General features: G+C 36.2%; 1 protein-coding gene across 1 annotated transcript in view; it reads right to left on the minus strand.

Annotated features, from left to right (window-relative positions):
• LOC129725599 (magnetosome-associated protein MamJ-like) overlaps window positions 1-18,654 on the minus strand; it is a 141,183-nt gene that overhangs the window by 26,896 nt on the left and 95,633 nt on the right. The window lies entirely within an intron of this gene.

The following is an 18,654-nucleotide window of genomic DNA, read 5'->3' on the forward strand; positions in this document are numbered from 1 at the left end:
CGACCGATTTAATTAAATTAGTTGCAAATGGAAGGTCAAGTTGCCCCATAAGACCCTATTGAATTTTATTGTAATCGGATTTTTAACTTAGAGATTTTGTATCAAAATGTAGAAATCACGAAACATCATTATCTCAGTAACTATACAACCGATTTGAACAAAATTGGGTTTAAATGAACAGGCTACTTATAAAACCCTTCACTTTCGAATTTTATAAAGATTGGACATGTAGTTTAAACGTTATGGAAAGAAAAGAGTTTTGGAGACTATTTAATCTCACTCATGTTTCTCAGAAATGGCTGGACCGATTTCCATCAAATCAGTGTCATATGGAAGGTATAGTTGCTCCATACGACCTTATTGATTTGTTTTGCAATCCGATTTTTACCTTGCCTGTTATATTCAAAAATGTGAAATCCAGCTTTGAAAAGTAACATATTCCGAAGACTACATAAACTCACTCACTTTTCTAAGAGATGGCTGAACCGATTTCCACAAAATTAGTGTCAAATGAAAGGTCTAGTGACATTTTACGTTGATCAGACACCTACCATTCGATTTCTGAGACTTTTTTACTCAAAATAAGATATAATTTGATTACCACTTTAAGGTATTAGCGAATTACCATTAATACTCAGAAAAAATCGATATTATTTTGCTTTGTGAAATACACTAAAACTATGCCAAACCCGGTTTCGTAGAATCACCGTTTTGAGCTCAGGTTTTGTCCGATTTAAAATCTGTTTTTTTTTTTTTTCAAAAGATGGGTGAAAGGTTGCTAATATGTGGACAAACTCTTAGAATTTTGATATTTTGTCTTAAAACAAAATGGCGTCGAAAAAACCTCAAAAATTTCCAGTTTCTCAAAAATTCAAAATGGCGTCATTGTTGCCCCTTGAGTTGAAATATGTTCAAACTCAGGGAAATTTATTTTCGCATCAAACTTCATCAAAAAATCATACATAGGAGCCAAGGCAAAAAATTGTTGCACTGTGTAATCATAATGAGATGCATCGGAATGAAATTGGTATGGTAAATGATGATTTTTTCACTATAAATCACAGAACTTTAGAAACAGGCAACGATCCTTTGATCGACCCTGGACTAGCCCTTCCAGTTGGTTTCGAGATATGATGCTGTTCTAACGAGCCAGTCGTCGTTGATTCTAGTTTTAGTCTTCGTTGATTCGAGTTTTAGGAGCGGCTGTTAGTGTCGTAGCGCTAGCCTCTTAATTGTACTGTACATAAAACAGTTGGCTGCGAAGGAGGCGAATGCCCCGGGCCCCCGACTCGAGGGGGCCTCTAGGTCCTGGTCAGAAAGGCCAAACATTTAACAACTCGAAGCCAAATTAATATGATGTTTTAGGCATAACTACCTGAATACACATTAGGGTGGCTCAAAAAATAAATATCAGCTCCAATGTATGAACAGCTCAACATAAATTTTTTACAGCAACACAAAGTTGAAGTTGTTGCAAATTTACTTACGCGATTTAAAGCAATTTTGCTAAACTTAAGTCTGAAAGCGCGATATTTTGCTCATAGTATTTTCGGAGAAGCTTTCAAGTTTATTTCTAAGCGAAATTGTTTCTCTGTATTTCTGGGATTTTGCAAAAGCAACATACTGCAGCAATTTTTTCTAGGAAAATCTGCAACAAATATGATATATCGATAGATTCTTAGGAGCGGTTTGGACATTCCACGAGAATATGTTTTGAACAGGTAGATTTGCCGATTTTATTGCATGGATACTTAAAAAATCGGGAGCAAAAATATAGGTAGTCTGCTTGAGCCAGGGTAAAAAAATGTATCAAGGGACCATCCTTGATTGATGTACCACCGTCCCCCGTGGTATAATTGGTCAAAATACCATGCCGGAGACAGCGAGATTGCGGGTTCAAGTCCCGTCGGGATGCGGTATATTTTTCCAAATCTGTATCATATTTCCGGTTCGCTTATTTATCGCTTTACCAGCTGCACACATTGTCTGCTTAATGAAAATCGTTCTTATTTAGGAAAAAAATGTATTTTTAACAAATTTCTTTATTTTTAGCCAATTATAACCAAAGAAGGGAGAGAGGGGCGTATAAAAACGTGACGTAATTAAGGGGGGTCAAGGAAGTTGTGACAGCTTGTGACAAGAGGTGGGAGTTAATTTTTTTCCAAATTTTGCGTGACATCATTAATGGATGATCCCCAAGTAATTACAGTGTTTTCTAGACATTCGAGAGAGTTTTACTATGACAGTAGTGGTATTGGTAAAATAAAGACAGTCGACAGAAAAAATGTTTTGCGACTTCAACGTTGCCGTCTAGTTCCCTATGCCTTATGTTTTTTTATTTGCCATTCATTTTATTCTTATGTCGATTATGGCATATATGGTTGTATATAACATTTGGTATGTAACACACACATCCTTCAGTACACAGCAGCCACCCTATAGCCGAGTTTTCTGTTCTTTGTCGGTAAGGTACCGAGCAGTTTGTACTTTACTTCTTACGCTTATTCTTCCTACAGTTTTTTAACAGCAGTTTTTTTAACAGCCATCACACAACATTCGTTATAGGCAAATAAAAAAAAGAGGAAAAATGTCTCCGGTGATTTTGACTGTTAATGCGCTATTTGTGTAGTGCTGACACGAACGTCTGTATAAAAAACAGCTCCTCCTCTTTTCTACATTCGCTAATCCGAAGACATCCTTCAAATAATGCCTAATCGACAGACGAAGTACATTTTTCGTTTCCTTTTATGCTAATTAATCTGTTGCCAATTAATCTGTTGCCAATACGTTCTCGATATGATTACCCGACTGCTAGCGCGGGTTGGTATCACGAAAAAACAGTAACAGAAATAGTATTCTGAGAAGACAACACAAAAAGGTTGTGCTCTTGAGATGCCTGGTTTAAGCACATTTCTGGGGCTTTGCATGCATGCAACTTCGCCATTTTTTTATTTAATAAGCAACTCTTACGTCGACTAGTAAGAGAGAATTATCGTGAACGTCGAGTTCTTGCGCGTCTGAGTCAGTTGGAAGGAATAAAGCGGTCGTGTGTGATGCTTCGGTGTGAGCGCGTCTTCGGCCCGGATGAATTCTGCTCATCTATGGTTTTCCGGAGTTGTCGGAGTATAGATATTTTTTCATGGTTAACAGTGGTCGTTTAATCGGAGACTGCTCACGCGTTGCTTCTATTCGTTTTTTAGTTTAAATAGTTTATTCGACACGGCACGAGAATTGCTTCTATATTAATACGTCACAAATCGGACTAGATTTAGTTCGGTCGATAACTATCGTCATCAATCGGTGCGTTTGCTTGTCGAAGTTATCCGAGATTCGAGCAATAGACAAATACTTTGGTGCTTTGGGTGGTGGATGGTTTTCGCGCTCGTCGTTCGCATAGGATCGCGACGCTTAACAAAAAAGATACTAAACGCTCGTTTCGACGCAGTTGCGGGGATACGCTCAGTCTGTTTAGCCGAAGATTGCTCACACGTTGGTTTTACATTAGTGTGTCGAAAATCGGAGTAGCTTTATTCCAGTCGATGAATATAGCGATTGAAGTGCGTTTGGTTTCTCGAAGGTACTCGGGATTGGTAAAAGCCAAATATATAAACACTTGGTTGCTTCGGCTAGTGGATAGTTTAGCGTAATTTGACAAAAAAGATACTTATCGTTCGTCGTCGTAATGACTTATTTTCTCGCGCAACGTTGTTCGATTCCGTCACATACCACGGTGACAAAAACCTTTTTCCCGTCGCAGTGGTGGAGATGCAGGGGTAAACTCGGTCTTCGATATCAACGATGGTACACCACCTTTCTTACCCTGAGGACTGTAAGAACGTAGACGGAGCCGCTATCGATCTATACAAAGCTTTAGTAGTGTTGTGCACTGAAGATGGCAAATTAATCCCAAGCAACCATATACGTGGTTCTTTGTAAAACTTCACCAGCTCAGATCCATCACGGAGAAGCAACTACGATATGTGCGGTCGTCAAGCTCAAGCTTAAGCTCAATATTCGCAATCCAAATTTTTTTTATTCATAGTGTTGGGATGTAAAGAATTGAGTCTCGGATTTCTATTACAAATTTCTTTTTTTGATTTGGAGTTTTGAGTTCCAGTTTTCTGAGTTTATTTTTGCCTTTCTCCTAGAAAGGTATAGCAATCACTTACAAAACCGAAAGTATAAAAGTGCTCCAAAGGGCCGAATGGCATATATCAATCGACTCAGCTCGACGAGCTGAGCATTTTCTGTATGTGTGTGTGTGTATGTGTGTGTGTGTATGTGCAGAATTTTATTCTCACTCACTTTTCTCAGAGATGGCTGGACCGATTTTCATGAAATTAATTGCAAATGAAAGGTCTCGTTGTCCCATAAGACCCTGTTAAATTTCATTGTAATCGGATTTTCAGTTTAGAGGTTATGTTTAAAAATGTAAAAATCATGAAACATCATTATCTCAAAAACTACACAACCGATTTGAACAAAATTAGATTCAAATGAACGGGCTACCTTTAACTTAACCCTTACTTTACCTTACCCTTAACTTTTGAATTTCATGAAAATTGGACTTTTTTGGAGTGGTGAAATTGGAAACTTTTGGAGTGGTTCAAAAGTTATGACAAGAAACGTGTTTTGAAGACTACTTAATATCACTCATGTTTCTCAGAGATGGCTGAACCGATTTTAATGAAATCAGTGTCAAATGGAAGGTCTAGTTGCCCCATAAGACCTTATTGATTTGTTTTACAATCAGACTATTACTTTGCCTGTTATGTTTAAAAATGTGAAATCCAGCTATGAAGAGGAACATCTACTTGAACTCGAAGACTACTTGAACTCACTCACTTTTCTCAGTGATGTCTGACCCGATTTCTACAGAATTAGTTTCAACTAATAAATCTAGCTGCCTCGTAACACCCTATTGAATTTTACTGTAATCGGACTGTAACTTCGTCTGTAAAGTACCGAAATGTGAAAATCACGAAACTTCATTATCTCAAAAACTATACAACCGATTTGATCAATATTAATATCAGATGAGCGGGCTAGTTAAGGGTTAACTGATGAATTATGATTGAACACGTCGTTTCGAAGTTTGGCTGCCCTATACGTTTCCATTTCATTTGATTATAATTGAACTTAAGCCATTGTTATGTATTAAATTTTTATTAAAACAACGAAAGTCTATTATCTCAAAGATTACATGACTTATTTGAACATAACTAGTGTCATACGAACGAGTCATCTCTCAAACTTACAAATAACAAATTTCATAACAATTTGATATGTGGCTCAAAAGTTATGGAAAGAAGAGAAATTCAAAGACTATTTAAAACTATACCTGCTTTGATCGATATATGTGGCCTCCACATAATTTAAATGTGGTTTTGTACTATTTGAACGTTCCAAGTTCATTGGTTCCTTGCGATGTGTTTAAAGTCTGCAAATGCACGACGAAACAGCCATAGGATATGATCATAGTCAAATTACAAATCGTTTGAAATGATTGGTTTTATCGAAATGACAACATCCTCGACTTTTGGCTTCTGTACATCGGCTTAATTCTGAATATATTCATATTGGGTCGGTCATTTTCAGTAGATTTTCTGGCATCAATCTGACACCGGAAATACCCATATTGGGAGGTATTTAGTTATTTTGGTTGTTTTCCAGAAACTAACAGTGGTCGTCTTTAAATTCAAAATGGTGTCAAGGGTCAATGTTTGGTTTCTATGCATCATCTCGACTACGGAAATATCCATGTTGAGTATTATTTGGTCATTTTCGACTGTTTCCTATAAGTTGCCATTTAGCGATTCAAAATGGTGCATGAGGTCAATTGTTAGCTCATTGCATCATTCTGGTTCCAGAGATACTCATATTGGATGGTATTTGGTTATTTTAGGCTGTTTTTCACAAACCGGAAGTCGCCATCTTGGATTTCAAAATGGTATTTAAAATAATTTCTGGCCTCTGAGCGTCATTCTGGTTGAAGAAACATATTGGGTGTAATTCGATCATTTTCCGCTGTTTCCCAGGAACCGGAAGTCGCCAACCTAGAATCCAAAACGGGGTCTGTGGTCGATTTCAGCAGCTGTGTATCATTTGTTACCACTCAAAACATTCACCAAATATGGTTCCATTTAGTTGATTAGTTCGCGAGATGTGCAGAAATTTGTGCAGACACATGTGCTTCCATGAGAGGGATGGGCGTCGAACCATTATGGACATATTTTTTACCCTTTAAAACATCCACATGCCAAATTCGGTTTCATTTGCTTGGTTAGTTCTTGAGTTATGCAGAAATGTATGTTTCATTTGTATTGGACCCCTTCTTTCCCGAAGAGGGAGGGGTCTCAAACTATCATAGTAACCTTTATCGGCACTAAAAACCGCTACATACAAATTTTCACGTCGATCGGTTTGGTAGTTTTCGAGCATATATGGATCAGACAGACAGACAGACAGACCGGACTACATATTTATATGAATAGATTACAACATCAATATTCTAGAACCTTAAGAGTGAATATACATTTATTGGATTGAAGCGTTCATGCAAATCTATTTTTACAAATAAAAGTTTGAATGAGAAAGGCTGGGTCTGACCGCTAGGTGGATTAATTTAGGTTTTTAATCAAACTTTAGATTCAAATTTGATTTCTGATACAAACTTTAAATTGCAAATTCCACATTCTGCACAAATTCTGGATTATCCAGATTTTGCTCGTGACTGCGGGCGAGGCGAGTTGCTCGTTTCGTCTTCTTCTTTTAGAATTCAGCAGTTCAAAATAATGATACTAAATTTAAAAAAAAATCACATTCTCAATTCTGAATTCAATGGCTCGGAGTTCTGGACCACAGATTTCGGATTTATGTTATGTGATTGTTTGAGATTGAGACTTTAAGTTTTGGATTAACGATGTAACAGTTTTGGATTAACGATGTAACAGTTCCAAAAATATAATTTTTAAAAGAGGTGAGAAATATTCAAAACTATTTTAAATTAACGAGTGACAAATAAAAATTTGGATTTTTTTTGAGGAGCTCACATTTAACAACAAACACGTTCAGAGAGAAATGCGAATATTTATATGAAAGCTCTGTCTCTTCTCTTCATGCCAGTGATTTTTGTTTTGTTTATACATGCAAAGTGCTGTTCGAAATTGCGTCGAAATAGGATGCGTTGTGCGTTGCGAATTGTACAGTTTTAACTGAACTGTTCATTAAGCAGACAGTATGTGAGTAGAGAAAGAACGAAAAATAAGCGAACTGGAAATATGATACAGATTTGGAAAAATATACCGCATCCCGACGGGACATGAACCCGCAATCTCCCTGTCTCCGGCATGGTGTTTTGACCAATTAAACTACGGGGGACGGTGGTACTGTTCCACAATCTATATCGTATCACATTTCGCTCTCGACTTATTCTATTGCTCATCCCTAACTACACACACTGCTGTGCAAGCGTTATTTATAGTCTGAAAGGAATGTCTCATCACACACAGAAGAGTCAGCTGATGCTGATAACTCTTATAGACCTGTGTGATCGAGACCAAAGTCAGTCTGCGTCGTGCTTGCAAGTGCGAAAGGAAGGTGCTCCGTACGGCTAAATTTTTTCGAACTGAATCTCTATTTTTAACAACGGCTTTTTCCCGTTAACACGCAAGTTCATTAAGCAGACAGTATGTGAGTAGATAAAGAACGAAAAATAAGCGAACTGGGAATATGATACAGATTTGGAAAAATATACCGCATCCCGACGGGAAAAAAAAATTAACTGAACTGCACAACAATTTTGGGTCATTCCATACGAAGTGTACATGCCACTTGGTCACGACCATCACAGATTTTGCTCAAAGTTGGGGGAATTATTCATCTACTGTCTCTTTTGAAGACAATATACCAAGGAATTCAGAAAGAAATAAGTTTTAACCGGAAGTGTTGCTAGATAAATTATTTTTGTATTTGGAAATTAAATTTACATTATTTTCAATCAGATAATTTCATCGTGTTCATTGAAAAATTTTATGTAAGAAACAACTATCATCCCGAGGTAATATGAGCCAATCTCGAGATAAAACATTTTTACAAAAAAAGTCGTAAACTTTGTAATTAATTTTCTTTACAATTTATAGACGTAAGTAGGGTAGGGAAATGTACTGGTACGCTACAGTATTCACACGACAGTAGCAAGATTTTTGTAATTACCACTGTGGAATGAAACACTACGCGACAGTAGTCGCTACCGAAGTTTCATACGATCTGCTGTTATCTTTTGCTTTTTGTCACGAATTCAATATGAACAACAAATCTGTCGCTCACTTCTCTTTATATTGTTGTCATTGTATAGACAATCTCTGGCTCGAGTGTTATTGACTGTAGCTGTCTGTGCTATTTATTGCATTTATTGCGAATTGAATTGGAATCAATTTACTTAGCATCGATTTTTATTTGGGTCCGGACGTTCATTGAATTTGTAAGATTCATGCTTTTATTGTCCTGCCTTTGCTCAAATATGCTAAACTTGGATGAGACTTTCGCTACAGCGAACTATTTTTGAATGAAAAAGTTGAGAAGTTGGGATTTAAATCTTCTGGTGTACACGACTGATGATATTTTTCGGCAGTTATTAGAAATTATTTATTTTCCATCTTATCATTGTACTAAACTGTCTTGATTGCTAATTATTGTCATTCGCATGATTGCTAATTATTGTCATTCGCACAATGCGACAGTCGAGATATCGAAGCGGCCGGAGATCGGCACAAAAGAGAAACGTTAACCATTCGTGTTGGCTTCTAGTCACACGATTCTCTCAAATAGAGAAGCGTACAGTTGAACGATGCTGTCGCAGTCTGCAAGAGAGGCAACAGTAGTTTTCGATACGGTGTCATGCAAAAATGTCAACTGTTCGACACACTGGACGTAAGACACCCGAAAAATAGTGATAGGTGAATTTTGAAGAAAATAAACCAAGGAATCAAGAAAAAATATAAGTTTTGATCGTAAGTGTTGCCATATAGATTATAAAATAAACCAAGGAATCCAGAAAAAAATATTGTTTTTGGCCGGAAATGTTACCAAATAGATTATTTTTGTATTTTAAAATTAAATTTGAATTTTTCGGCAAATGCAGCTAATTTTATTTTAAATTTGATGGTTTTATCGTATTTCTTGAAAAATTTCACGTAAGAAACACCTATCACCCCGTGGTAATATGAGCCAATCTAGAGATATAGCATTTTTACGAAAATAGTTTTGAATTTCGTAATTAATTTTTCGTAAAAATGTTGTATCTCGAGATCGGTTCTTATTGCTACCGGGTGGTGAGTGCTTCTTACGTAAAATTTTCCGAGAAATACGATGAAACTATCAAATTTAGAATAAAATTAGCTGCATTTGCCGAAAAATGCAAATTTAATTTTAAAATACAAAAATAATCTATTTGGCAACACTTCCGGCCAAAATCAATATTTTTTCTGAATTCCTTGGTTTATTTTCTTCAACATTCACCTACCACTATTTTTCGGGTGTCTTACGTCTATAAATTATAAAATAAAATAATTACGAAATTCAGAACTATTTTCGCAAAAAATGTTATATCTCGAGATTGGCTCGTATTACCTCGGGATGATAGTTGTTTCTTATGTCAAATTTTGCAAGGAACACGATGAAATTATCAAATTTAAAATACAAATGACTGCATTTGCCGAAAAATGTAAATTTAGTTTTCAAATACAAAAGTAATTTATTTGGCAACACTTCCGGTCAAAACTTATATTTTTTCTGGATGCCTTGATTTATTTTCTTCAAAAATCATCTATCAATATTTTCGGACATCTTGAACAATCCCACAGAGCGGGGGGTATTCCAAACGACACCAAATTTGGGATTTTTCCAAAGTGACAGTAGATGAATAATTCTCCCAAGTTTGAGCAAAATCTGTGATGGTCGTGTCCAAGTTTGTGCTTTTTCGTGGTCATTTCGTATGGAATGACCCATACAGTTTCCTGCAAACATCAACAGTAATCCGCCTGGAAGATAGTGGAAGATCCGCTACAGAATTGTGAACAAAAAGGTGTGGTCTAAATCATAGTGCAAGTCTAGTTATTTGGCTATCAATTAAGAAGTATAATAAAATAAACAAAGTAAATATAAACTTAAACAATGATTAAAAAATGGTAACGAAACACACAAAATGTGTTTATAGTGCTTCGAAAATGAAAATTCATTGAAGAACATGACAATAACTTTTTATAATAATTTTGCCACATGTTTAAGCTTTCGTTCCTTAATCGGAAGCTAATCGCAACGACCCTGACTCGTATCGTTATACAATTATCAATGAAGTTGTGTTCCTTGTTCCAGAATCAACGGAAATTGGCTATTTTTTGAAAATAATATATTAAAAATATGCATTATTTAGATTAATAAAACAAAATATCTTATTGCCATGAACCATACGATTGATTTTCACTTTATTGGTTTTACTTATACTAAACTTATTTAATATCGCGTAAAAATAATCTTCCAAATCGCGTGAAAATAATCCGCATTAATTAAAAAAAAACGCGTAAAAATTATCCGCGTTATTGTAAAAAAACGCGTAAAAAAAGTCGCGTATAAAAAACCGCATAAAAAGACCCCAGTGTAAATCAGTTTCTGTTCTAGTACATCTAATTTTTTTTGACAGCATAAGAAAAATATTCAAAATTTTTAGTTGTCACTCGTTTCTTTCTAGATTTTACGACTTTTACTTTTGGATTTAAGAGCTGAGATTTTAAAGTTTCAATTTCTGATGTCTGATATTTTGATTCTAAATCTCGATGTCTTATTTCGGTTTTCAGTTCTTTTATTTTCATTTTTTAAATTGAATTTCGTGTTCGAATCTTGAGTTTAAGATGTTCCGTTTCGTGTTTCGAATCTAGAAGGATAAATTCCTTATGTTCATTTCATGTTTTAGTACTCGGTGTTTGAGATTCTGGGTTTTGAAAATAAATTTACAAAAGATATCGACATGACTTCAACAAAACAATTGTAGTTTGAATGTAAAAGACAGTTAACGACTATAACAGTTTTAACAGGGTCAGCGATTCTAACAGAATAACACTGAAAAAATATTTGCCCTGAAGCTCAAGCTGTAAAAAAATAAGAGCTTATAGCTTTTTTACCGTTCATGTGAATATAGGGGCTCCTTGCAAGCTCGGAAGTGCGTCAAAAACAAAGTTATTACTTGCCGGGTTCGTCGTTTCTACGTTCTACACTTACGAAAAAACTTTATTTAAGTCTCTGAAGGCTTTATGCACTTCCACCTTGGCTAGAAGCATCAAAATTCACAGGAATGGTCTCAAAGCTATGACCTTTCATTTTTTCCAGTTTTAGCTCTTGGTCGAACAGCGCTTTAGTCGACCAGTTGTCTACACATGCTCAAGCTGAAAAAAATGCAAGGACATTCAAATTTACAGAAATGGTTTGGTTAAAAAACTAAAAGCTTTTATATTTTTCAAGTTAGAGTCTTAGGACAAATCCTGTGTTAACCATTGTTATTCATTGCTTGTCATCATTCATGTAATTGAACAAAACAAACATTTTTTTAACTTTTGCATTTATTTTTCTTTTTATTTTAATAATAATCGTTTGATTTTTGTCTATATGTTCCTTCTCATTTAAGTTGAGTAAATTACAAACTACACTAATCAAGTACATTAGAGTATAATAGTACAATAATTCCTCCGATTCTCGAGATATTTTTCTTTTCTTTTATTAATATTATATCAAGAACATTACTTTTGTCATATTTGCCCCTTCCAGCTGGAATCGAGTTACATCTAATTAAAGGTCAGTTTGACTATTTCGATCCATTCTCTCATTCGGAAAAAATCTTTACCGTCCGATTTACTGCTTTGGTTACTGGACATGGGAGAGTTTTCCACTTAACGAACGAAGAGCTAGAACAATAAATATTACACCTAATTGTTTTTTTTTCGCTCGACATACTCAACTTGTTCGAAAACTCGACCTCGTCCGTTCCCCTGCGTCCCTATCTATGTACACGTTGAATGGATTGAAATTCAAATTTATTTAATTAGTTCCCTCTTTCGTCCCTCCCGCACGGCTCAACATTAACGGATAATCTGTGTTTTTTTCTTTCTTTCTTTCTTATGTATATAGTGATATATTCAATCAATTATCGATTTTCCTCCCGCGTTTTCAGTGCTTCTGCTGCTGTCCGTTTACTCCGTTTCTTCTACTTTCGCCGTAATGACTGCTCAGGATTGATTTCCTTTGCAAGCACCTATACTGGTGTACGCCAAAAGCACGTGCCGCATCTTAAGCCCCTCATTGCCTGTGCTCCTGTTGTAGCTGTGTTTCAATTTTCTTCACCGGGCAGATAAATTTCTCTGAAGATTTTAAACCTTGAGAGAGCCTCCCTGTGTTGAACAGTAAATGAAAAAAAAAAACGGACCGGGAAAAACTTTGCGGAAAACTCTTTCTTGGCGGGCTTCCCCCGTTTCCCTCCGTAGCCGAGGCAGCAGCAGCCGCTACGTTCGGTCTCATTTGCATATACTATTCGCGTAAAAGTGTGCGAAGCAAGCCTGGACCTGTATGTGTGAATGAGTGAGTCTGTATTTATTTTTCATTAGCGACTACGTGATCGGGGTGCACATGAGCGCGCTTACGAACACTGGTGAAGAAAGTGGCAAAAACATGTTTCAAAGGGGGGACAGGCGGCGATTGGTTGTCGGTGCGGCCGACCGACACCACGTGCTGACGGTAATGAAAAGAAGTTTGTCTGGAAGCGATCAAAGTAGCCTGTGGGTAGCCAAGGGTGGTGAAAGAGGGTGAGGGCGAGGAAGCAGGATATCTAACATTAGCGAAAGCAACAATAATAAAAGCGATAACAAATGCGCGTCCTCTCGTCACGGAAGAGCCCCGAGCGAAAGAGTTTTCGCGCTCTCGAGCTTACTCTCCCGGTGGGGGGCTTTTCTTCATAGTCTATATAACAATCAATGCGAGTATTGCGATTCCTATGATCTGTCTGTTAGTGTGTTTGTGGGCACGTCAGTGCAGATTGTGTGGAGGAGAGTAATCAACTAAAACAACTAAGCTGGTGTTGCGAACGCGCGCGATGGTGGGTTGTGCGGTGCTTTCCACGCTCGAGTGGTTCGTTTTCCGCAACCCAAGAGAAGGGGGTAGCCTGAGTGTGTGTCTAAGTGTGGGTTATGTTTGTTTACCCGAATACATTAATCTCATTAACGCCGGGAGTGCTTTGCCTTCTGTCTTTTGTTTTTTGTCTTCCTCATTTCCCGCTCCGTGTTCGGTCGGACAACCGTGAGCGCACCGCGTTCGTTGGTGTTCGTAGCGGAATGTAAACAAAGCAGGCGCTGTTGCTGTTGCTCCCTCGCGCAAATCGCGCAAAAGGGGGTGAAAGGATAAAAACAAACTCGAAAGGCGAGCAACGGAGGAAACCCTTGGAAAGCGTATCATTAAAATTAAATGGCCGCTGCGCTTGGCCGTCATGTGCGCAGTTTTGTTTTTCCGCGTTGCTTGAGCGCTTGGCTGGCTCCGGTAAGGTTTCACCGCTCGATAGCGAGTCGCCACTTGGGCAGGACAATGGTTACGGTGTGGTGATGAAGCCCTTGGTGAACAAACTTCGCTTCGCTTGGGATGATCAGGCGCACTTATATATTGTTCAACATGTTCAAAACCATTTTTTAGTGAATCATCGATCGGCTCGCGAAATGAGCGCCTCTAGACACGCCAGCAACTGTTCGGAACCATCGCCAATCATCATGTTGAGTAATGGAAGGATAAATTCGTCTCAGGTAACAAGATATATTTTTATATGTTTCTTTTGCTTTTTATTTTATATGTGGTTGTCCTTCTTAGGTTGTGGTTGGCGATTTTCCGTTGCTACTGGTCTAATTGAATTAGTCTAGATTTCGCTTTCCTCCACTATCCCTATGTATCAGCTCGGATTGTTCTCTTGGCTCAGCGGGACTTATCCTATGTACTTCTAGTAGGGTTTCGTTTTGTGTGCAAAACATCAAGTGTTTTCAGTCTCGCGGATTGTGATAGCTTTCTGGTTGTTGTTTTTTTTCTCTTATGTTTCGATTTTGGTTTTCACGAATTTCAAGTTTACTTTGAGGTAGTAATGTTTCTCTGTTGCATCGATTCTATCTCCTATATAGTGTGACATGTTTCGTATCCCTTCGAGGGTTAGTATTTTATTTTTATGCAGAGGATGTACTAAGAGTGTAAAAATTTGTACTCTGGATTAACAGTGTGTTGGCTGAGCTACGGGAGCTGCAGTCCGATGAAAAATAGTTTTTCTTTTGCTTTGAAAGTACGAAGATGAAACAGTTTGTTTTGTATTGCGCCTGTAGATGGCTAGTTGAATGAGTTTGGCTGCTGATTGATTGCACATGTGTTTTGATTGTTATTTTTTTATTGGAACCTAAATTGCACATTTTTTTTACTCATTTCTGGACTCTACCCTATTCTACACATCATAATCAAATTCAACAATAATATTTAGGATAGTTTTTTTTATGATTTTCTTAACATTTAAACAATTACTCTATTTTATACAGTTTCTTGGCAGGTTAGGTACTAATTTACATGTTATTTTTTACTACCAAATGTCTAGTTGCGTTTCCGTACTGGGTTTGTTTCCACGGACTGAACGAAGCGCCGAAATGGAACTGAGCTTGGCCGGTAATAAAAAAAAAACAATGTTTATTAGAAAATTCCATAGAATACACAACAACTTAAATAATTAAATATGTGTTCAGTAGTTCTTCACATCTCAATAAAAAGAAAAAAATACTTGTCATTGATTTCGCGATATTTTGAGTTCTGGCAATGTGATTGTGTCATTGGAACTGAAGTAATTAATATTTTAATTCGATTCACAAGTTTGTCAAAAAAAAGTCACCTCCTTTCAAGTACTCAAATGATAAGTCAATGAAAATGCTGAAATTACATACTTTGTTTGCATTACAGGAACCAATAATTTAGAGAAAGACTTTTTGTAAAATTTGAACAAAGTTTGCAAATTGCAAACAATAGCTGAATAGAAAACTGAAAAAAATTTTATTCATTAACCTTTTGAACCTGGTGTTTAATAATATATTTTTCAAATGAAAAGAACAATGAATCTTGAAAATTGAAAATTGAAATTGGAAAAAGTTGTATTAACTTCGAAAACTTTTTATTTAAACACTTCCAAAGACGGAAGAAGAGAATTATCCAATACTCCCATGACAGTTCGAAAATTTCTAAATAGTAGGTAAATAGAAGGATTGTGTGCAAAACCATGACCACAAGTTTGATGTAGAACTAAATAAAACTGTTCATTACATTACTTCTTTTAATTGAACATCATTGAATTCGAGACTGATCGCAAGTAACAAATTTGAAGCAAACTGCTGAACTGATGTAGGACTACATCTTAATTCAGTAGGGTTGTAAGCTGTTGATTATAAAAGTTCATACCGTTGGACAACGTAGTTTAACGTCAAGCTCTCTTAAAATGTATATTATATAACTACCACAGAATGGATTTCCAAATCAGTGGAAAAATTAATTAAAAATCAATTGGAAAAGCAGCGGATGAACAACCACGAGCTCGCTTTCTGTTCGCGATATTTATTTTGGTTCCATGTTGTAAGTGGCTCTCCCTTTTTTCAGCTTGTGTCATTTCCCCAGTTTCGCAAGACGTAGAAGCCGTACTCTCAGCTACGCAATAGTTTATTACGCTGTTGCGTGTTTCATGTTGTAGCTGTGCGGCTGGGGAGAAGCATAGTTCTATTCGTGCTGACTGATGGCAGATATGAGAATCAAGTTCTAAAATGCTATTGTAAAGTTGGCTTAATCTTCTTTGTTAAGGAGTTGCAAAATGTTAAATAAGGTGTAATGAATTCTTTGAGGCTCGATTCTTTCAGCTTTTCCAGCAGAACACGCCAAACTTTTGATTGAAATTGGATAAGTTTTGTATATACTGCTGTTTATGTTCAGTACTATTGAATTGTGAGGAATATCACACTACCGCTGAATTTTCCTGAAACGAATGCAGTATTTCCAGTAGAACATGCCTATTTTTGATTGCAAATTGATTAGTTTTGTATATACCGCTGTTTATGTTCAGTATTCTCGAATTGAGAGGAACATCTCAGCTGCGTATATTAAGCGTATTTTTATCACAAATGCAACTCAATAAAAAACATTCACTAACATCTTTCAAAAAGGTCCATTAACGTTCATGAAGGCGGACAATGTGTGCAGCAGGGTAAGCGAAAAATAAGCGAACTGGAAATATTAAACAGTTTTGAAAAAATATACCGCATCCCTACGGAGGTCCAATAACCTTGAGAAGTTATCGCATAAATGTGTCATGATAACCATAATATCATCTTGGTTGTTGATTTTAATTTTAGACCTACGTTGTAAGTGGGTCCGCGTTTATTTCATTTTCCCTGTTTCGCAAGACGTAGAAAGCAGCACTCTCAGCCACGCAGTAGTACATCAAGCTGTAGCGTGTTGCATATTGCATCTGTGCGGCAGGTGTTCGTGTTGGATAAAAACAGCGTTTTGTATATTATTATTTAAAATAATATTCGTTCGATCCGAAAGCTGACTCTGACTCAGCTCTGATTGGTCAGAAACTGTGTTTCATTAAGACTCGATAATTTTCAATGGTACAATATTTAGCACAATTTTTAGGCACCTTGGCAGATGCGTAGCTAATTTTACAATCGATTGCTGCATGTGCAAAGGAAATCCGTTAAAAATTAACCGAGTTATGTTAAATTTGGAAATGATTTCCGTCCCCTGTTTTGTTTATGGATTTTTAATTTACGTCTCTATAAACCTATGGCAGAACTTAATACAAAGCTGAGAATTGCTGGAAATCGTAATCGTAATTTCAAATGGGGCACTGTTACGGTGTAAGGAAATGATTTCAAATTATGCTTTAAGTCACTTAGAAATAGTTCCGAGTGCTTAGAACTATGTACAGTATATGCCAGGACAACAAATAATCATCAATCCAAATTATAGTTGCACTAAAGTGTTTCTTAGGACTGATAAGGTAGAAATAAAAGGAGAAGATCAAATCTGATTCCATTAGCTAGAACGTCTTAAGGACATAAAATGGCGAAAAAACGAAATCATTGTCGCTAGAAAGCGCGTCATTGGAAAGTCTAAAGCCAACAAACAATAAAAAAAAAATGGGATAAATTTGATGAATTCCACGAAAAATCTCCTAAAAGCAAATGATGAAAAACTGAAGTTATTTCAAATAAGTGATAGAATTGTTAGAATTGTAAGAAATAAAGTTGAGTAAAACATTTGGGTCATTCCATACGAAGTGTACATGCCACTTGGACACGACCATCACAGATTTTGTTCAAAGTTGGGGAAATAATTCATCTACTGTCTCTATGGAAAAATCCCAATTTTGGTGTCGGTTGAAATACCCTCCGCTCTCCAGGACAATTGCAAAGTCGCGCAATTATTGTCGAAAATCTCTTTTTTCTTTTTTTTTACAATTCATAGACGAAAGATGTCCGAAAAATACGGATAGATGATTTTTGAAGAAAATAAACCAAGGAATCCAGAAAAAATATAAGTTTTGACCGGAAGTGTTGCCAGATAAATTATTTTTGTATTTGAAAACTAAATTTACATATTTTGGCAAATGCAGCCATTTCTATTTTAAGTTTGATAATTTCATCGTATTCCTTGGAAAATTTCATATAAGAAACAACTATCATCCCGAGGTAATATGAGCCAATCTCGAGATATAACAGTTTTACGAAAAAAGTTGCAAATTTTGTAATTATTTTATTTTATAATTTATAGACGTAAGACACCCGAAAAATAGTGATAGGTGAATCTTGAGGAAAATAAACCAAGGAATGCAGAAAAAATCTTGTTTTTGCCCGGAAGTGTTGCCAGATAGATTATTTTTGTATTTTAAAATTAATGTAAATTTTCGGCCAATGCAGCTAATTTTAATTTAAATTTGATGGTTTCATCGTGTTTCTCAGAAAATTTTACTTAAGAAACACCTACCACTTCGTGATAATATGGGCCAATCTTGGGATATAACATTTTTACGAAAAATTAATTACGAAATTCAGAACTATTTTCGTAAAAATGCTATATCTCGAGATTGGCTCATATTACCACGGGGTGATAAGTGTTTCTTACGTAAAATTTTCCAAGAAATACGATGAAATCATCGAATTTGAAATAAAATTATTTGCATTTGCCGAAAAATGCAAATTTAGTTTTAAAATACAAAAATAATCTATCTGGCAACACTTCCGGTCAAAAATAGTATTTTTTCTGGATTCCTTGGTTTATTTTCATCAAAATTCACCCATCACCATTTTCCGGGTGTCTCACGTCTATAAATTGTAAAAAAAAATTAATTACGAAGTTTACAACTTTTTTCGTAAAAATGTTATATCTCGAGATTGGCTCATAATACCTCGGGAATATGTGAATTGTAAGAAAAAGAAAAAAGAGATTTTGAACAAAAAATGCGTGACTTTGCAATAAACAGGGGGGTCCCAAAGAGCGGGGGGTATTCCAATCGACACCAAATTTGGGATTTCTCCAAAGTGATAGTAGATGAAT

Source organism: Wyeomyia smithii, chromosome 2 (assembly GCF_029784165.1).
Source record: "Wyeomyia smithii strain HCP4-BCI-WySm-NY-G18 chromosome 2, ASM2978416v1, whole genome shotgun sequence".
Classification (NCBI taxonomy): Eukaryota; Metazoa; Arthropoda; class Insecta; order Diptera; family Culicidae; genus Wyeomyia; species Wyeomyia smithii.